General features: G+C 45.9%; 1 long non-coding RNA gene across 1 annotated transcript; it reads left to right on the plus strand.

Annotated features, from left to right (window-relative positions):
* The first annotated feature begins 326 nt into the window (after positions 1 to 326).
* LOC140721080 (uncharacterized) lies at positions 327 to 17,265 on the plus strand. The gene is made up of 4 exons (XR_012097315.1): positions 327 to 448; positions 4,172 to 4,344; positions 5,536 to 5,713; positions 16,660 to 17,265. It is a non-coding gene; the product is annotated as an uncharacterized lncRNA (long non-coding RNA).
* Positions 17,266 to 19,506: the final 2,241 nt, after the last annotated feature.

A 19,506-nucleotide genomic window follows, 5' to 3' on the forward strand; every position in this document is an offset into this window, starting at 1 on the left:
GAGAACTCTGTGACGTGGGGCTGGAGGGAAAGGGATCGAGGAAGATATGGACGGAAAATCTAAATACGTATGGAAATGATATAGGGAAATAATGAAATAATGTGGGAAATGTGGCGGTAGGTAGGGCAATATGTGAAGGGCGAGCAACAGTTACCGGTCACATGGGAGACCCTCCAGCGAAACGTGATGATGTTTTACCGCAGATCGGCAGCATTTGCGGGGTTGTTTCCGTGGCCCCGCCCACCGCCTGTGACGCAAAAAGAAGCACATTGCGCGTGCGCACAGGCCCGAGCCAGGCAGTGATGTTTTTTTCGTTCTTTGTGGAAGTGGGTCAGCGGCGGGTCCGGGTTCGGGATCGGGATCGGGATCGGGAGGGGGTCCTCACCCCCTTGGACGGGGAGCCGGAGACGGATTATTCTCTGCGGGGCGACATCAACAATTTCCTTCGGTGAGTATTGAAGCCGGTCGCGAGCGGGGAGGTCTGACGTTGAGTAGTGAGTTAACTTTCCCGAACTCAAACAAGAGAAAATCTGCAGATGCTGGAAATGCGAGCAACGCGCACAAAATGCTGGAGGAACTCAGTAGGCCGGGCAGAATCCAGGAAAAGAGAACAGTCGACATTAGCGGCCGAAACCCTTCGGCAGGACTGGAGAATAAAAGGTGGGGGTGGGGAAGGGAGAGAGAAACACAAGGAGATCGGTGAAACCTGAAGGGGGAGGGGATGAACTTTCCCGAACTGGCGGCCTCGCCTCGCTTCCTTCACAGAATCTGCCGGGGTCGGTCCGGGTTGTGAGACCTTCACACCGAACCGTCTGAGATGAGCCGCTGCTCAGCCCCTGTTGTTCTGGTCCTATTAGCCGGAGGAAGTAAAACATGTTTCTATCTTGTTACTGACAAAGAATTGTATAATTTGTGTCCCGTGTGTTATCTGAATATACTTGCCTTTGATGCTGCCACAAGTCAGTGTTTCTCTGTACCTGTACCTTCCCGTACTTGTGCACTTGGCAATAAATTCAACAGGACCTGAGAAATCTCGGTGAGATTTGATTAGTGATGATCATCTTGGCAGCTCGGTAGGTCGAATGTATGAGACAGTACACTGTTAAATGCAAAACCATGAACAGTGTTGATAATCAGAGGGATCTTAGACTCCAAGTTCATCGCTCCCTGAAAGAGACAGCACAGATTGATCGGGTGGTTAAGAAGGCAAATGGCATGGTTGTCTTTATTAGTTGAAGCATTGAGTTCAAAAGTCGGGAAGTTGCGTTGCAGCTTTATAAAACTAGATAGACCACATCTGGAGTGTTTCATACAGTTCTGGTCGCTCCCATTCTCGGAAGGATATCGGGGCTTTGGAGTGGGCGCAGAAAGGTTTACCTGGATATTGCCTGGATTAGAGGGCCTGAGCTATAACGAGAGGTTGGACAAAATTGTGTCGTTTTCTCCGGAGCCTTGCCGGCTGGGGTGAGACTGGATAGACGTTTATAAGATTAACAGAGGATTAGAAGCCATGTCTCAGAAAGGCAGCGTCCATTAGCAAGGACCTCCAGCACCCAGGGCATGTGGTTTTCTCAATGTTACCAGCAGGTAAGGAGGTGCAGAAGTCTGAAGGCTCACACTCAGTGATTCAGGAACAGTTTCTTCCCCTCTGCCATCCGATTGCTAAATGGATATTGAACCCTTGAACACTACCTCACATTTAAAATATATAGTATTTCTGTTTGTTGCACGATTTTTTATTTATTCACAGAAACATAGAAAACCTACAGCACAATACAAAACCTTCGGCCCACAAAGTTGTGCCAACATGTCCATACCTTAGGAATTACTATGGTTACCCATAGCCCTCTATTTTTCTAAGCTAGAATTTCTTTATTTTTCTCCAGTGTCTCCAAGTACCTATCCAAAAGACCATATTCTACCCACCTCTACCACCGTTGCTGGTAGCCAATTCCACACACTCACCACTCTCTGAGTAAAAAAACTTATCCATAACATTTCCTCTGCAACTACTCCCCAGCACCTTAAACCTGTGCTGTCTTTTCATAACCATTTCAGACCTGGGAAAAAGTCTCTGACTATCCACACGATCAATGCCTCATCATCTTATACACTTCTATCAGGTCACCTTTCATCCTCCGTTGCTCCAAGTAGAAAAGGCCGAGTTCACTCAAACTATTCTAATAAGGCATGCTCCCCAATCCAGGCAACATCTGTGTAAATATCCTCTGCACCATTTCTATGGTTTCCACATGCTTCGTGTAGTGAGGCAACCAGAATTGAGCACAGTGGGGTGTGACCAGCATCACATATAGCTGCAACATTACCTCTTGGCTCCTAAATTCAATCCCACGATTGATGAAGGTCAATGTATCATATGGCTTCTTAACCACAGAGTCAACCTGCGTAGCAACTTTGAGTGTCCTATGGACTGGGACCCCAGGATCCCTCTGATCCTCCACACTGCCAAGAGTCTTACCATTAATGTTATATTCTGCCATCATGTTTGACCTAACAAAATGAACCACTTCACACTTATCTTGGTTGAACTCCATCTGCCACTTTTCAGCCCATTTTTGCATCCTATCAATGTCCCGCTGTAAGCTCTGATAGCCCTCCACACTATCCACAACTCCCCCAACCTTTGTGTCATCAGCAAACTTGCTAACCCATCCCTCCACTTCCTCATCCAGGTCATTTATCAAAATCACAAAGAGTAATGGTCCCAGATACACTATAAATGATTTAGTTGTTTATTTTTATTATTTTGTTTTTTTTTCCTTCTATAATATGTATTGCATTGAACTGCTGCTGCACGGTTTTCAAATTTCATGACACACACCGGTGATAATAAACCTGATTCTGATTCTGAGTGGACAGACAATCTATTTTTCCTGGGGGTTGAAATGTCTAATATATTTAAGGTGAGAGGAGATGTAAGCAGCATGTTTGTTTCTTTACACAGAACGGTGGGTAGCTGGAAAACTCTGCCTGGGGTGGGAGACCCGACTGGTCACGTGATCCCGTTTGCCCCTCCCATTTAACAGCAGATGGGCAGCACCTGTGCATCTGTTTCCGAGGCCCTGCCCTCTGGATGATGTGACACTCACTTTGCGCATGTTCACTGTCTCCGGCCGGGCGGTGTTTTCTTTTCCGCTCAGTGCTGAAGTGCATCATCTGTAGGATCGAGGGAAGGGTCCTCACCTCCTGGGTGGGGGAGCTAGGGGTCGGGATCACTGTCTGTGGGCCGAAGATATCGCGTTCCCATCGGTGAGTATTGAGACCGATCCCAAGCAGGGTGTTCCGATGTGGGCCGTGAGCCCCAAACTGAGGACCAATTACTCATTTATTTTCCGATTATCCGGGCTGGTCAAAAATGTGTAGACTTTGCTTAATCTGCATTGAATGATCCAAACCTGGAGCCCAAGCAGTCTATTTCCGCAGAGTTGAAATGGGAGACCCACCAACAGGTCACGTGAGGCTGTTTACTGCAGATCTGCCCTACCCTTCACTTTGTGATGCAAGATGACGTGGTGTGTGCTCAGAGTCCCCGGATGGGTCAGGATGCTTCCTCTATGTTGTGTTGGGGGATCTGACGTTGGTCACTGAGTCCTGTTAACTTCCCCCAACTCGCCTCATTTCCTGAGGCTGCTCACATTTGTCCTTGAGCTTTCTGGCTGTTGTGTCTTCTCCCGGACTGGGGTGCGTGAGAAAGGAGAACATCCCAGGTTTTGGGGATCTTTGATTTCACTGCCTGCTTCACCGAGGGACTGGGAAGTCTAGGGGGGAGAGTGGTTTCTGTGATGTGTATGTGGCCGAGTGGTTTAGCAATCTGAAGGTCATGAGTTTGAGCCTCAGGCCAGGCAGTGCGTTGTATCCTTGAGCATGGCACTTAACCACACATTGCTCCTGCACGTTTATAGCCCAGATGGATCAAATCACCTAATCCTGTTCCTGTGTCTTATGTATTACCATGACAGAATGATGGCTCCTTCTTATCCCATATTGTTTTGTGATGTGTGAGGGGCAATAAAAGATTGTTCACTGAGATTATTATATTTGGCTTCAACGTTTAAATTTCAGTGGGTTTTGTTCTTAGTAACATTGAGCAGAAATGTTTGGTTCTCCTTTTCATTGTTATGTGCTTCATTATCTCTCTGGTTAATGTTAGACCTGCGGTGAGAGGTTTATTGGAAGAAAAACCCCAACTAGAAGCAAACCATGGCTAAAGATGTGGGAATAGCAACAAGTGAACTGGCCCGAGGACTGAGAGCATGAACTGGAGAGAACAACTCTGAATCAGCTGACTTGGAGTTCCCAGTGAGTCAGTGAGGAGGAAGTTTGGTGAGTCTCATTTACTCAAACTCTGATCCTTTATACATTACATACCTGTACAATAGAAGGTGGGAAATAGTTGGTGAGACTGAATGTGCCCAGAAGAACCATTTATGCCTCTGTCAGACACAGTTGCAATCACACCAGGTCTGGTAATGTGCTTCCAGCAGCCCAGCCCTTTAAAGTCACTCGCATTTTGTGGAAGTCAAATCTGGATAAAGTGGTGGAAATCAGGCAGAATCTCAAGTTGCTGGAGATCTGCACTAAAAACTGAAAATTTTTGAAGTCATCCTGACAAAATGTTATTAACCTGAATTGTAAAGATTGTTCCTCTCCCCACAGCTGTTCCTTACATGCTGAGCAGTTTGGTAATTCCAATTTCTTTTTATTACATTCACTCTGGATTGGTTTATGTTTCCTGAAATGTACCGGTTTTAATGTGGAAGTGGAAATGGCTCACTCTGTGATAGTTGAACAATAAAGTAACCACAACCTTTCCTTGCAAATTACCCTGGTGCCAATTAGTTTGTTATTCCTAGAAATGTGTTCAGTACAGTTGTTGTGAACAAGGTTTACAAGAATAATCTCAGGAATGTTCGGCATTATGTATGAGGAGCATTTGATTGTTTTGGACCTGTGCTCAATGGAGTTCAGAGGGACGGTGAGGGTGGTGGGGGATGTTTGGTTAAGTAAACCTACCAAATGCTGAAAAGCCTGGGTACAGTGGACATGGAGAGGATGTTTCCATTAGACTGTGATCTGACAGCACAGTCTCGGAATAAAGAAGCTTCCCTTTAAAACTGAGTGGAGAAAAAAAGTTGGCCAGAAGATGTCTGATCTGTGGAATTTGTTGCCACAGAGGTTGGATGAAGCTGCCATTTGGGTATATTTATGACAGAGATTAACATATTGATGATTGCTGAGTAGCTCAGGGTTACAGGAGGAAGGCAGGAATATGGTGTTGGAATGAAAATCAGCTGTGGTTAAATGGTGGGGTGGACCAGATGGATCGAATCACCTAATTCTGTTCCTGACTGAATGATGGCTCCTCCTTATCCCATATTGACAATAGTGACAATAAAAAAATGTTTACTGAGATCATTATATCAGCCTTCAACATTTTGTTTTTAGTAACATTAACCAGAAATGTTTGGTTCTCCTTTTTATTGTTATTGTACTTCATTGTCTCCCTGGTTAAAGTTAGACCTGCGGTGAGAGGTTTATAAAAAAGAAAAACCCCAACTAGAAGCAAACCACGGCTGAAGATGAGGGAACAGCAACAAGTGAACCAGCCTGAGGACTGAGAGCTTTAACTGGAGAGAACAGCTCTGCCTCAAGAGACTCAGAGATTCCATTGACTCAGTCAGGAGAAAGTTTGGTGAGTCTCATTTACTCAAACACTGCTCCTTTAGACATTACATACCTGTATAAGGGAAGGTGGGAAATAGTTGGAGTGAGACTGAATGTGCCCAGAACAACCAGTTACGCCTCTGTCAGACCCAGTTGCAATCACTCCAGGTCTGGTAATGAGCTTCCAGCAGCACAGCCCTTTAAAACCACTCCTATTCTGTGGAAGTCGAATCCGGATAAATTCACTCACAGACCGTACGGTACAAACTCTTTATTCCAAGCACCCGGGGCTTACTTAGTTAATCCCTCAAACAGGAACAGTCTGTGACTGTTCCCACCCAATCCACTAACTGACTAACAATTCCCCTTACACCACAGATATATCCATCCAGATACCCCCACACAAGACAGGCTGGAGCCAAAGATATTTACTACATGACAGGCTGGAGCCCCTAAAGACAAACTACAAAATAGTTTACAAATGGTTTACACACACAGAACAGACTGAAGCTGTCCTATCTCTACATGTGAATGCGCAAGGAGATAAGCATCTTGAAACCCTAGCTAGCTACCCGCAAGAAGAAACATGGCTCAGCACATCGGTTGATCATCAGCAGTTTCTTTCAGAAAAACAGGCTGCTATTGTTTAACGAAGTGTTAGCCATTTTACAGACTTCATCCTTCCCTCCGTTTGATCATTACATTATCAACAATGCAGTAACTTTTTACAGAGAAAGCAACTGACGACAGCATTGACTTATCAGTTGGTAAAGACAGTGTATAACAGTAATTGTAACAGAGATGTGTACAACTATTAGGACATAATGCAGTATCATGCCCCACATATTACCAAACAGGCCTTCAAAGATCACCATTTCGACCCTTCAGTGAACCCGTGTAAATCCTGCCCTACTTTCTTGATGCTGTCAATCTCCTTTGCAGTGTGCTTGGAGAGGGGTGTAATGTTAGTAGATTCCTCAGGGATATAGGTGCAGCATTCTGTGTCAATAACAGCACAGGTTCCCTCTTTCTCAGCTGGGATAAACTCTAAAGCTGTACGATTCTATATGACTGTTTGCCAGATTGCAATCATTTCAGTGGATATTTCTGTTACTTGGGCCTGTGTTTCTGTCAGGGCCCCTGCAGTATTGTGGCCAGCTCCTCAAGTGCTGTATCCAAATTGATTATCTCTCGTGAATTCCTGGCTACTCCATAGGAGAGAAAAGTAATCATCCAAAATCAATCAGTCTCAGTTGTTCCTCTCGGCTGCTGGGCACCTGCAAGTATGGCCAGGATGCATGTTTCCCAGTGTAGGAAGTTCAGTTTGATGGGGGCCTGAGACACCATCCCTCAAAACACTGACAGCCACAGTCATCTCTGACTGGACCACAGGTCCTCATCTCACTTCCCCGGATGTTATTTGAGAAAGCCCAGGCTGAGAGTTCCTCACTCTGATTGAGCAGGATTACTGACATTGGAACCATAGATTTACCATGCTGTGGTATTTCAGCACAAACCCAGCAGGCCCCTAGTTCTACCTGTTTGGTATAGGTATGACAGAAAGACGGAAATGTGTTAACATGGGGGCCCCCGGATGCTGGGGTGAGCCCTCTCAAAGACATAAACAAGAACACCACTAACAACCAATACATTTTCCATTAGTCTGAGAGAGACCTTCTACTCAGTTCCTTCAGTAACATGTTTAGCGCCTAATGATATATCTACCGAGATTGCCCCTTCACTTTCACAGCTGTGGGGGTGGTCGGTAACACCTGATATGGTCCTCTCCACCGAGGTCCAAGATTCCCTTAATCCCAGTTCTTCATCAGGAAAAAAAATCCCAGGTTCCATGGTGCGGAGTAGTTCTCTTCCTTGTCAGCCTGTCATACCTGCGAATGTATGCTTGGAAAATCTTGGTTAGTTGGCATATATATTTCCCCATGTCTTCCCCTCGCGTATGAATATCCAATTTTGCTGGTAGACTTTCTGAGAGCAATGATACACAAGGTCTTAGTCCCCAGGGTGTCCTCATGGGCCGTCCATAAATGATTTCAGCTGGTCACAACCCTGTTTTCCCCTGTGGGGTAACCCTCATGTGGAACTGGGTAACGGAAGGACCTTCAACCAAGTGAGTCCAGTCTCCACTGTTAGTCTGGCCAGTTTACTCTTCAGAGTGCCATTGGCTCTCTCCACTGTGCCAGCGGCCCGAGGGTGGTGTACACAGTGGAATTGTTGCTTGATAGCTAGTTCATTACGTACGCCTTTGTTTACTTTCATCACAAAGTGTGGGTCATTGTCAGAGCTCAGCATCTCTGGCAGGCCATACCTGGGAATTATTTCCCGTAAAAATACCTTCACAACAGTCATAACAGTATTATTGGTAGTTGGAACAGCTTCAACCCATCTACTAAACACATCTATAATATCTAAGCAGTATCTATAGCAATGTACTCTAGGCAATTCAATAAAATCAACTTGTAGACACAAAAATGTCCACCTGGCAAGGGAGTCATACCTGATGTGCAGGGTACAGGTTACCAACCATTCCCTCCTTTCCCAGGTGTGTACAATTATGTATCTAATCGACCAATATTGGTAAAAACTCTGTAGGAACACAAATCTGTCCCACTGGGGAGATCCAAAAAGCTAGGTCGGGGTCTTTGGCACCCCATCTGGGACCACAGTTTTCACTCCTCCTCAGAGGTGTCCCCCTGAGAAGAACAAAACTTGAGGTAGCTGTAGAGTGGTGAGTAAGTTGTTTACAAAGGTGGCATTACTAATGGGGTGGCCAGAGGAAGTCAGGAATCCCCATGTTCCCAGAGAACCCCATAGTCATGTACAATTCCAAATGCATAACGGGAGTCTGTGTAAATGTTCCCACTTTAGTCTGTTGCTGGGATACAGGCACGAGTCAGAACAAACAGCTCAGCCTTCTGGGCGGAGACAGCTGCTTCAAAAGAGGCCTGCTCAATTACTTCACTGTCCGTCACTATCGCATCCTTTTCCTGCTGGATCCACAAAAGAGCTTCCATCCTCAGAAAACGTTGCCTCGGGATTGAGGGGATATTGTTAAATGGATGGGAGAGTCTGACCTTCTTTTGTGGTGATCCAGACAGGGGGCAGTTGGTGCGACAGACTTCTTGGCCTGAAATTGCACAGAGATGGGGTACAGCATCTTGGGATCGGTCAATATTAAAAGGTTGTCTTACCAGATATCCCGTCTTCACCTCAGACTCCCTCCCGTATTGGACTAGACCCAAGGCCATGTCTTGCCAGTCTCCCTCGGTGCTGGAGACTTGTTTCGTTAGGGTGTATGCCAGGAACCCTGGGCTCTTTGGCTTGAACCCAGTGCAAACCCTAATGGTGGTATGGGGAACTACCAGTTCTGTCTGTCACCAAAGGAAATCTGGAAATTCGGCCAGTAATGCAATACCGTCTCATCCTTTAACCTGTCTAATCACCGTGACTGGGAACTTCTGTCCGTCGAGGGGTGCATAATATTGGCTTTCCTCTGTGGCGCACCCTGTAGGGTCAAAGCACAGAGTCACTTGAGGGTCGGCTGCTGGCAGAAGGAGTGGAGTCCAAATTAAGTGCTCTCCACTTGGGGGTCGGAAACTGGGGAAGCTGCCGGTTGTTCACCTGTCAAGGGTGACAGCATTGTCTGTGCAAAGAATCTCGATTTCCAACAGACAGAGCAAGTCTCTCCATGCTAGATTACACCCCCTGTCTGGTGGTGACTGTAAATGAAACCTCACACTGGCTCCCCTGGAAATCCACCTGCAGTGGCTGGGTACGTGAATACGTACGTTCCATGCCTTCGAACCCTGACAGAGTGATTATAACGTCTGATAGCTGGAATCCCTTTTCCGATACTATTTCCTGATCGAGAGTGGTTGTGGTTGCCCTCATATCAATCATAAATGGAACTGGATTTCCAGCAACTTGCAATATTACATTGGGCTCTTCCTGAGGGTTGGCACACATGGTTGGAATCATCTTCTTGTCAGTTTCTAAACGGGTTGTTGCCCCCACCTGTCCTTTGGTAGGTTTTTGCTCCCATTTCTGTTCCTCAGATATAGCCCGCTCGCGTCCTTCTTCCCGCTGAGCATATTCAGCTTTAATATTATTTCCCATCGGGGTTGATCGGGATTCGAAAGTTGGGTCCAAATGATATGTCAAAGCTCGTCGCATTCGATTTCGATCATTGTCAGGACAATCCATATTATTTGTTTTAATCATGTTGGCTAACTTAGTTGGTAAGCATTGGAGCAGTAGGGCATTGAACTGGGGGGACAGATTCCCATCATTAAAGGCTTGGTCTCCTGTGAAGGTGCCGTAGCAGGCCACAAATCGCTCTCAACAGTCTGGTCCCAATTCCCCAGGCTTAGGTTTGCATTCAGGTACTTTAGTGATGTTTACAGGTTGCTGGAGAGCCCTTTCCAAGGCTTGAATAATCTGGTCTGTCTGTTCATTCTCATTATGGTTTCTCGCCTGTAACTCCTGATAGGTTTCGTATCTCAATTCTGCCTTCCATTTCCATCCCTCAGCAGCTGAGAGAATCATGCAGCAGAGACCGAATAAATCTTGAGGAGTCACATTAAACATTTGTGTAGTACTGTGGACACACTGAGCAAACTGTGCTGGTTTTTCTTTTCTCTCTGGGGCCTGATTCATGATCACTATCATTTCTTGAGGCTTCCAGGGTGCATACACAGGAATCACTGAGGGCTGTCCCTCCTGCTAGTCCTAGGGGGAGCATTTGCTACTGCTGTTCAGGAGGATTTAAGCTAATGTGGCAGGGGGATAGGAACAAGTGCAGAGAGACAGAGGGGTGTAAAATGAGAGTAGAAGCAAAATGTCGTAAGGTGAAAAGTAAAAGTGGCAGGCAGTCAAATCCAGGGACAAAAATCAAAAAGGGCCACTTTTCAACATAATTGTATAAGGGCTAAGAGTGTTGTAAAAACAAGCCTGAAGGTTTTGTGTGTCAATGCAAGGAGCATTCGTAATAAGGTGGATGAATTGAATGTGCAGATAGTTATTAATGAATATGATATAGTTGGGATCACAGAGACATGGCTCCAGGGTGACCAAGGATGGGAGCTCAACATCCAGGGATATTCAATATTCAGGAGGGATAGACAGGAAAGAAAAGGAGGTGGGATAGCGTTGCTGATTAGAGAAGAGATTAACGCAATAGAAAGGAAGGATTAGCCTGGAGGATGTGGAATCGATATGGGTAGAGCTGTGTAACACTAAGGGGCATAAAACACTGGTGGAATTTGTGTACAGGCCACCTAACAGTAGTAGTGAAGTTGGGGATGGCATTAAACAGGAAATTAGAAATGCGTGCAAAAAAGGAACAGCAGTTATAATGGGTGACTTCAATATACATATAGATTGGGTGAATCAAATTGGTAAGGGTGCTGAGGAAGAGGATTTCTGAGAACGTGTGCGGGATGGTTTTCTGAACCAACATGTCGAGGAACCAACTAGAGAGCAGGCCATTCTAGACTGGGTATTGAGCAATGAGGAAGGGTTAATTAGCAATCTTGTCATGCGAGGCCCCTTGTGTAAGAGTGACCATAATATGGTGGAATTCTTCATTAAGATGGAGAGTGACATAGTTAATTCAGAAACAAAGGTTCTGAACTTAAAGAAGGGTAACTTTGAAGGTATGAGACGTGAATTAGCTAAGCTAGACTGGCAAATGATACTTAAAGGGTTAATGGTGGATATGCAATGACAAGCATTTAAAGATTGCATGGATGAACTACAACAAGTGTTCATCCCAATTTGGCAAAAGAATAAACCAGGGAAGGTAGTGCACCCGTGGCTGACAAGGGAAATTAGGGATAGTAAATTAGCCAGAAAAAGTGGCATAACTGAGAACTGGGAGAAATTCAGAGTCCAGCAGAGGAGGTCAAAGGGCCTAATTAGGAAAGGGAAAAAAGATTATAAAAGAAAGCTGGCAGAGAACATAAAAACTGACTGTAAATCTTTTATAGATATGTGAAAAGAAAAAGATTGGTTAAGACAAATGTAGGTCGCTTACAGTCGGAAACAGGTGAATTTATCATGGGGGACAAGGATATGGCAGACCAAGTGAATAACAAACTTTGGTTCTGTCTTCACTAAGGAGGACATAAATAATCTTCTGGAAATAGTAGGGGACTGAGATGGAGGAACTGAGGGAAATACATGTTAGTAGGGAAGTGGTGTTAGGTAAATTGAAGGGATTAAAGGCAGATAAATCCCCAGGGCAAGATGGTCTTCATCCCAGAGTGCTTAAGGAAGTAGCTCAAGAAATAGTGGATGCATTACTGATAATTTTTCAAAACTCCTTAGATTCTGGATTAGTTCCTGAGGATTGGAAGGTGGCTAATGTGACCCCACTTTTTAAAAAAGGAGGGAGAGAGAAACCGGGGAATTATAGATGGGTTAGCCTGACATTGGCTGTGGGGAACGTGCTAGAGTCGGTTATCAAAGATGTGATAATAGCACATTTGGAAAGAGGTCAAATCATCCGACAAAATCAGCGTGGATTTGTGAAAGGAAAATCATGTCTGATGAATCTTAATAGAATTTTTTGAAGATGTAACTAGTGGAGTGGATGGGGAAAACCAGTAGATGTGGTATATTTGGATTTTCAAAAGGCTTTTGACAAGGTCCCACACAGGAGATTAGTGTGCTAACTTGAGCACACGGTATTGGGGGTATGGTATTGATGTGGATAGAGAATTGGTTGGCAAACAGGAAGCAAAGAGTGGGAATAAACAGGATCTTTTCAGATTGGCAAGCAGTCAGCAGTGGGGTACTGCAAGGATCAGTGCTGGGACCCCAGTTGTTTACAATATATATTAATGATTTAGACGAGGCAATTAAATGCAGGATCTCCAAGATTGTGGATGACACGAAGCTGGGCGGCAGTGTTAGCTGTGAGGAGGATGCTAAGAGGATCCAGGGTGACTTGGCTAGGTTAGGTGAGTGGGCAAATTCAAGGCAGATGCAATTTAATGTGGATAAATGTGACGTTATTCACTTTGGCCTACTCCTGCATCTATGTTTTATGTTTCTATGTGTGGAATATTAAAATCTCCCACAATCACAACCTTGTGCTTACTACAAGTATCTGCTATCTCCTTACAAATTTGCTCCTCCAATTCTCGCTCCCGATTAGGTGGTCTATGATACCACTCTATAAGTGTCACTACACCTTTCCCATTCCTCAATTCCACCAAAAAAGGCTCCCTAGACGAGCCCTGTAATCTATCCTGTCAAAGCACTGCTGTAATATTTTCTCAGACAAGCAATGCAACTCCTGCCCCTCCAATTCTATCACACCTGAAGCAATGAAATCCAGGAATATTTAGTTGCCAATCACACCCCTCCTGCTACCATGTTTCTCTAATAAATACAACATCATATTTCCAGTTATCAATCCATGCTCTAAGCTCATCTACATTATCTACCTTTCTTACAATGCTCCTAGCATTAAGATAGATGCATTTAAGAAACTCTCCACCTCTTCCTCTCTGTTTATCCCTAACTGTGCAAACAACTTTATTATCTTTTTTTTCCTTCTTTTTTTCCATCTTCGGTCTGAGCGCTCCTACATCAGGGAGGAAGTTCAAATCAGCTCCGTGTTAAATGTTTAACCATCACGGTGACTGAAGGCAGCTGCAGGTTTATGAGGGACTGTTACTGTCAGATTCTGCAGTTCTTGTGGCTGCTCATCGCACCCGGGACTGAACCCTGGTCACTGAGCATTGGAGGAGTCTGTTCTACCGATGTTAGCCTTAAACTAGACTGGTGTTTAATATTGTGGATCTGTGAAAGATAAATCAGTTCTTTGTCAAATCCCGTGTCTCAGGTACTTACTGTCTCTACCACACTCACAATGTACACAAGAAACGCCACTCGGCCCATCTTGTCCCTGCCCATGTTTCTGTTCCATATCAGTATATGAAAATCTATCCCTGCCGTTCCCGTCTCACTCTCCCTGAGATGACAGGTTGCAACTAGTCACCTCTCCATGGGATAGGAGATTTCCCGTAAATTTCATAGAAACATAGAAATCTACAACACATTACAGATGCTTTGGCCCACATTGCTGTGCCGACCATGTAACTTACTCTAGAAACTGCTTAGAATTACCCTACCACATAGCCACCTATTTTCCTAAGCTCCATGTACCTATCTGAGAGTCTCTTAAAAGACCCTATTGTATCCGGCTCTGTCACTGTTGCTGTCAGTGCATTCCACACACACACCACTCTTTGCTTATAAAAACTTATGAATGACACCTCCCCTGTACCTACTTCCCCCTTGTGTTAGCCATTTCAGCCCTGGGCTGAAATTAATACACCTGCATGATTTTCTCCAGGGTGAATAAGACGATGAGCTCTCTGTGGTTTTGACGTTCTCTCTCTCTCTCTCGATCTCTCTCAGTAAAAGAACCTGCGGTCTCGCAATTCAATGCACCTCTTAAGCCTGACAGCAGACTAGCGAGTGAATCTTCGATGGTGCAGAGTCAGAAACCGAAGTGTTGCCAGCCTGAGTCAGGGGCTCCAGAGAGAGATGGGGTTCAGAGGAGGAGGACGAATAAGACCAGCACGATGTGGTTAAAAGTGAAAGATTAGAAGTATTTGGAAACTGGTTGATCAAAAAAAAAGGTGGTTAATTAAAAAAGGAGGAATTCAGCATTAGTACTCTTTTCCATAGATGCTGCCTTACCTGCTGAGTTCCTCCAGCATTTTGTGCCTGTTGCTTGTTCTACCTCCTCTTGTTCTGGACATTTTTACCCGTGAGAACATGTTTTGTCCCATTTTCTCTGGGTACTTAATGATGGCAAATACCTTTGTCCTGGGCAGCAAGTAGCTTTCACATCCCAAATGTGCCAGGCTCCAATGAGACAGACTACTGCCCTTCCCTTCATATTCATTGGCATTACCATCACTGAGTTCACCACTGTCAGTCATTGGGGGAGGCTTCAGGGGAATACAGAAACTGGTGATACTTGTGTGTATTCTGGTGTTGCAAAAGTTGCTGGAGAATTTGCAAGTGGGAAGAAGTGGAGTGATATTTGAAAATCTGACTTTTTAAAGTGTAATTTAGCAAGCAAACCACATATAGACAATATGCAAAAGCTTTGGTGAGAAAATCCTTCATTACCCATTACAGGCCTGCTACATAGGTTGTGTGAGAGTGCAGATGAACTCGATCAAACCCAGAGGAGATCAAAGTTCCTATCGACCGCGATTTGCCAGCTGTGAAAATGAATATATCTCTATATATAATTCACTGTGCACATGTTGTCACTGGGTAAAAATGCACAGTACAAGATTCATGTGCACACTGGTTATTACAAATTAGAGGGAATATTGGAGGGAAGGAGGGGAGACCAGTGTCCCTGATGCCCTCACCTACAAGATGTGCATCCAGCTTCAGCTTGTAACCCTGCACTTTAAGGTGTTGGATCTTGAAATGGGTGAATTCCAGATCATCCAGCAGTAGGAGGGGGTGAAAGATATGACATGAAGAGAGGTGAGTTACACCCAAGGTGCAGGACACCGGAAACTGGGTGAGAGTCAGGAAGGAGAATGAGGTTAAATAGCCATCGCAGAGTACTCCAATGGCCATGCCCGGACAACAACAAGTGGAACACTTTGGAAACTGTTGGGGGGAGGAAAGTCAAAGGGCTGATAAGTGGATTTGTTAGTTAGGGGAACAGAACAACAGGCAACTAATATCTTAGTGGTAAGGCTTACTAGAGGTAGTGGGGGTTGGGGCTGATATGGTTTAAGTAAGTTGTAGGGGGAATGGGAGCCAGAAAGACAGAACAGATAGTGGAGATGGTGAATTGAATTGACTTTATTATGCACATCCTTCATATGGATGAGGAGTAGAAATATTTACGTTACATTACTGTCTAAATGTGCAATGTGTAATTGAAATTGATTTATAATAATTAGTTTGTATATAGGACAGTCAAGAAAGCATAGAGATCAATTAATCAGTCTGATAGCCTGGTGGAAGATGATGTCCCGGAACCTGTTGGTCCTTTTGCTGTGGTACCGGTTCCTGGATTGTAGCGGCAGGAACAGTTTGTGGTTGTGGTGAATTTGGTTCCCAATATCCTTTGGGCCCTTTTTATAAAAAATCCATACCCCTACCATCCAGGCTCCCATCCAAACTTCTTTTAAATGGTGAAACCGAGCTCATATTCACCACTTGTGTTGGCATCTCATTCCACACTCTCACAACCATTTCAGTAAAGAGCTTTTCCACATGTTCCCATTAAATTTTCACCTTCCCCACTTACCCCTGACCTCTGGTTGTCATCCCACCCAACCTCAGTGGAAAAAGCTGCTTGCATTTATTTACCCAATCTTCTCCCTCATCATTTTGTATACGTCCAACAAATCCTCAAAGCAATGTATAATTTCTGTGTTTATGTTTAGAACTTTTTTAGGTGTATAAGATGATGAGGGGTATTGAACGTGTGGATAGCCAGAGGATTTTTCCCAGGGCTGAAATGTCTAACACGAGGGAGCAGAGTTTTCAGGTGCTTGGAAATAGATACCAACGGGATGTCGGGTAAGTTTTCTACACAGAGACTGGTGGGCGCATGGAATGCACTGCCGGCTTTTTCGGTGAGAGTGTTTCAGTTACTGTGGGGCCAGGCAGCTCAGTGGGAACAGGGAATAATACCAATGGAGAGAGTCAAACTGAGCCAAGTCACAGATTGGCGATGGCAGAAATGCCCCATTCTTAGAGAGACAGGAAGAACATCAGACAGTTTGATGATCATTCCAGATACCAGCACTGTGCCCAGTCAGGAGATGATTTCTCTCACCAACTTGGGTTCAACCTCACTGTAACAGTGTGATGTCAGATCACACCTTGACAACTCAAGTGATTTCATCTGAAATGTTGTCCTACACCCATTGATGGATTTTGTAAATCTTTTTACAGGTTAAAAATGACAAGGAATTTGTCTACGGGAATCCCGAACACAACACACCAGTTTTGCTGTCTCTGTCCAGATACTTAAGAAGAGGAGCAAGAGATTCACACAATCATCCTTCCTGCTCAGACTGTGGGGAGGGATTTACTCAATCATCTGACCGACTGGCACGCCCGTCATTTCAAACAGGTGGGGAACCCATTCATCTGCTCAGACAGTGGGAATAGATACAGTTGGACATTTCATCTGAAGGGACATCACCAAGTTGACACTGGGGCAAGGCCATTCACCTATCCTGTGTGTGGGAAGGGATTCAGTCGGTCTTTCCACCTGTGGACACACCAGTCAGTTCACACCACACTGGGCAGAAGCTGGTCATCTGCTGAATTTGTGGGGAAGGATTCACTCGGTCATATGACCTAATGGCTCATCAGCGAGTTCACACCGGGGAGCGGCCATTCACCTGCTCAGACTGTGGGAAGGGGTTCACTCAGTCATCTCATCTGAAGGTACATCAGCGAGTTCACACCGGGGAGCGGCCGTTCACCTGCTCAGACTGTGGGAAGGGATTCACTCGGTCATCTGACCTAATGGCTCACCAGCAAGTTCACACCAGAGAGCGGCCGTTCACCTGCTCAGAGTGTGGGAAGGGATTCACTCAGTCATCTAATCTGAAGGTACATCAGAGAGTTCACACTGGAGAGAGGCCATACACCTGCTCAGACTGTGGGAAGGGATTCATTCTGTCATCTGAACTGAAGGTACATCAGCGAGTTCACACTGGGGAGAGGCCGTTCACCTGCTCAGACTGTGGGAAGGGATTCACTCAGTCATCTGTCCTGAAGGCACATCAGAGAGTTCATACTGGGGAGAGGCCATTTACCTGCTCAGACTGTGGGAAGGGATTCACTTCGTCATCTGAACTGAAGGTACATCAGCGAGTTCACACTGGGGAGAGGCCATTCACCTGCTCAGTCTGTGGGAAAGGATTCACTCAGTCATTTAAACTGAAAATACATCAGCGAGTTCACACTGGAGACCGGCCATTCACCTGCTCAGATTGTGGGAAGAGATTCACACTGTCAGCCCACCTACGAGTACACAGGTCAGTTCACACTGGGGAGAGGCCGTTCACCTGCTCAGATTGTGGGAAGGGATTCCCTTGCTCATCCCAACTGAGGGTACATCAGCGAAATCACACTGGCGAGAGGCCATTCACCTGCTCAGACTGTGGAAAGGGATTCACTCAGTCATCTGAACTGAAGGTACATCAGAGAGTTCACACCGGGGAGCGGCCATTCACCTGCTCAGACTGTGGGAAGGGGTTCACTCAGTCATCTAATCTGAAGGTACATCAGCGAGTTCACACCGGGGAGCGGCCGTTCACCTGCTCAGACTGTGGGAAGGGATTCACTCGGTCATCTGACCTAATGGCTCACCAGCAAGTTCACACCAGGGAGCGGCCGTTCACCTGCTCAGAGTGTGGGAAGGGATTCACTCAGTTATCTAATCTGAAGGTACATCAGCGAGTTCACACCGGGGAGCGGCCGTTCACCTGCTCAGAGTGTGGGAAGGGGTTCACTCAGTCATTTAATCTGAAGGTACATCAGAGAGTTCACACTGGAGAGAGGCCATACACCTGCTCAGACTGTGGGAAGGGATTCATTCTGTCATCTGAACTGAAGGTACATCAGCGAGTTCACACTGGAGAGAGGCCGTTCACCTGCTCAGACTGTGGGAAGGGATTCACTCGGTCATCCACCCTAATGGCTCACCAGCGAGTTCACACTGGAGAGAGGCCGTTCACCTGCTCTGATTGTGGGAAAGGATTTACTTGCTCAGATAAACTGAAGTTACATCAGCGAGTTCACACTGGGGAGAGGCCGTTCACCTGCTCAGACTGTGGGAAGGGATTCACTCAGTCATCTGTCCTGAAGGCACATCAGAGAGTTCATACTGGGGAGAGGCCATTTACCTGCTCAGACTGTGGGAAGGGATTCACTTCGTCATCTAAACTGAAGGTACATCAGAGAGTTCACACTGGGGAGAGGCCGTTCACCTGCTCAGACTGTGGGAAGGGATTCACTTCGTCATCTAAACTGAAGGTACATCAGAGAGTTCACACTGGGGAACGACCGTTCACCTGCTCAGACTGTGGGAAGGGATTCATTCGGTCATCTGAACTGAAGGTACATCAGCGAGTTCACACTGGGGAGCGGCCATTCACCTGCTCAGATTGTGGGAAGAGATTCACACTGTCAGCCCACCTACGAGCACACAGGTCAGTTCACACTGGGGAGAGGCCGTTCACCTGCTCAGACTGTGGGAAGGGATTCCCTTGCTCATCCCAACTGAGGGTACATCAGCGAAATCACACTGGCGAGAGGCCATTCACCTGCTCAGACTGTGGAAAAGGATTCACTCAGTCATCTGAACTGAAGGTACATCAGAGAGTTCACACCGGGGAGCGGCCATTCACCTGCTCAGACTGTGGGAAGGGGTTCACTCAGTCATCTCATCTGAAGGTACATCAGCGAGTTCACACCGGGGAGCGGCCGTTCACCTGCTCAGACTGTGGGAAGGGATTCACTCGGTTATCTGACCTAATGGCTCACCAGCGAGTTCACACCAGGGAGCGGCCGTTCACCTGCTCAGAGTGTGGGAAGGGATTCACTCAGTCATCTAGTCTGAAGGTACATCAGCGAGTTCACACCGGGGAGCGGCCGTTCACCTGCTCAGAGTGTGGGAAGGGGTTCACTCAGTCATTTAATCTGAAGGTACATCAGAGAGTTCACACAGGAGAGAGGCCATACACCTGCTCAGACTGTGGGAAGGGATTCATTCTGTCATCTGAA

This window comes from Hemitrygon akajei, unplaced genomic scaffold (genome assembly GCF_048418815.1).
Source record: "Hemitrygon akajei unplaced genomic scaffold, sHemAka1.3 Scf000050, whole genome shotgun sequence".
NCBI lineage: Eukaryota > Metazoa > Chordata > Chondrichthyes > Myliobatiformes > Dasyatidae > Hemitrygon > Hemitrygon akajei.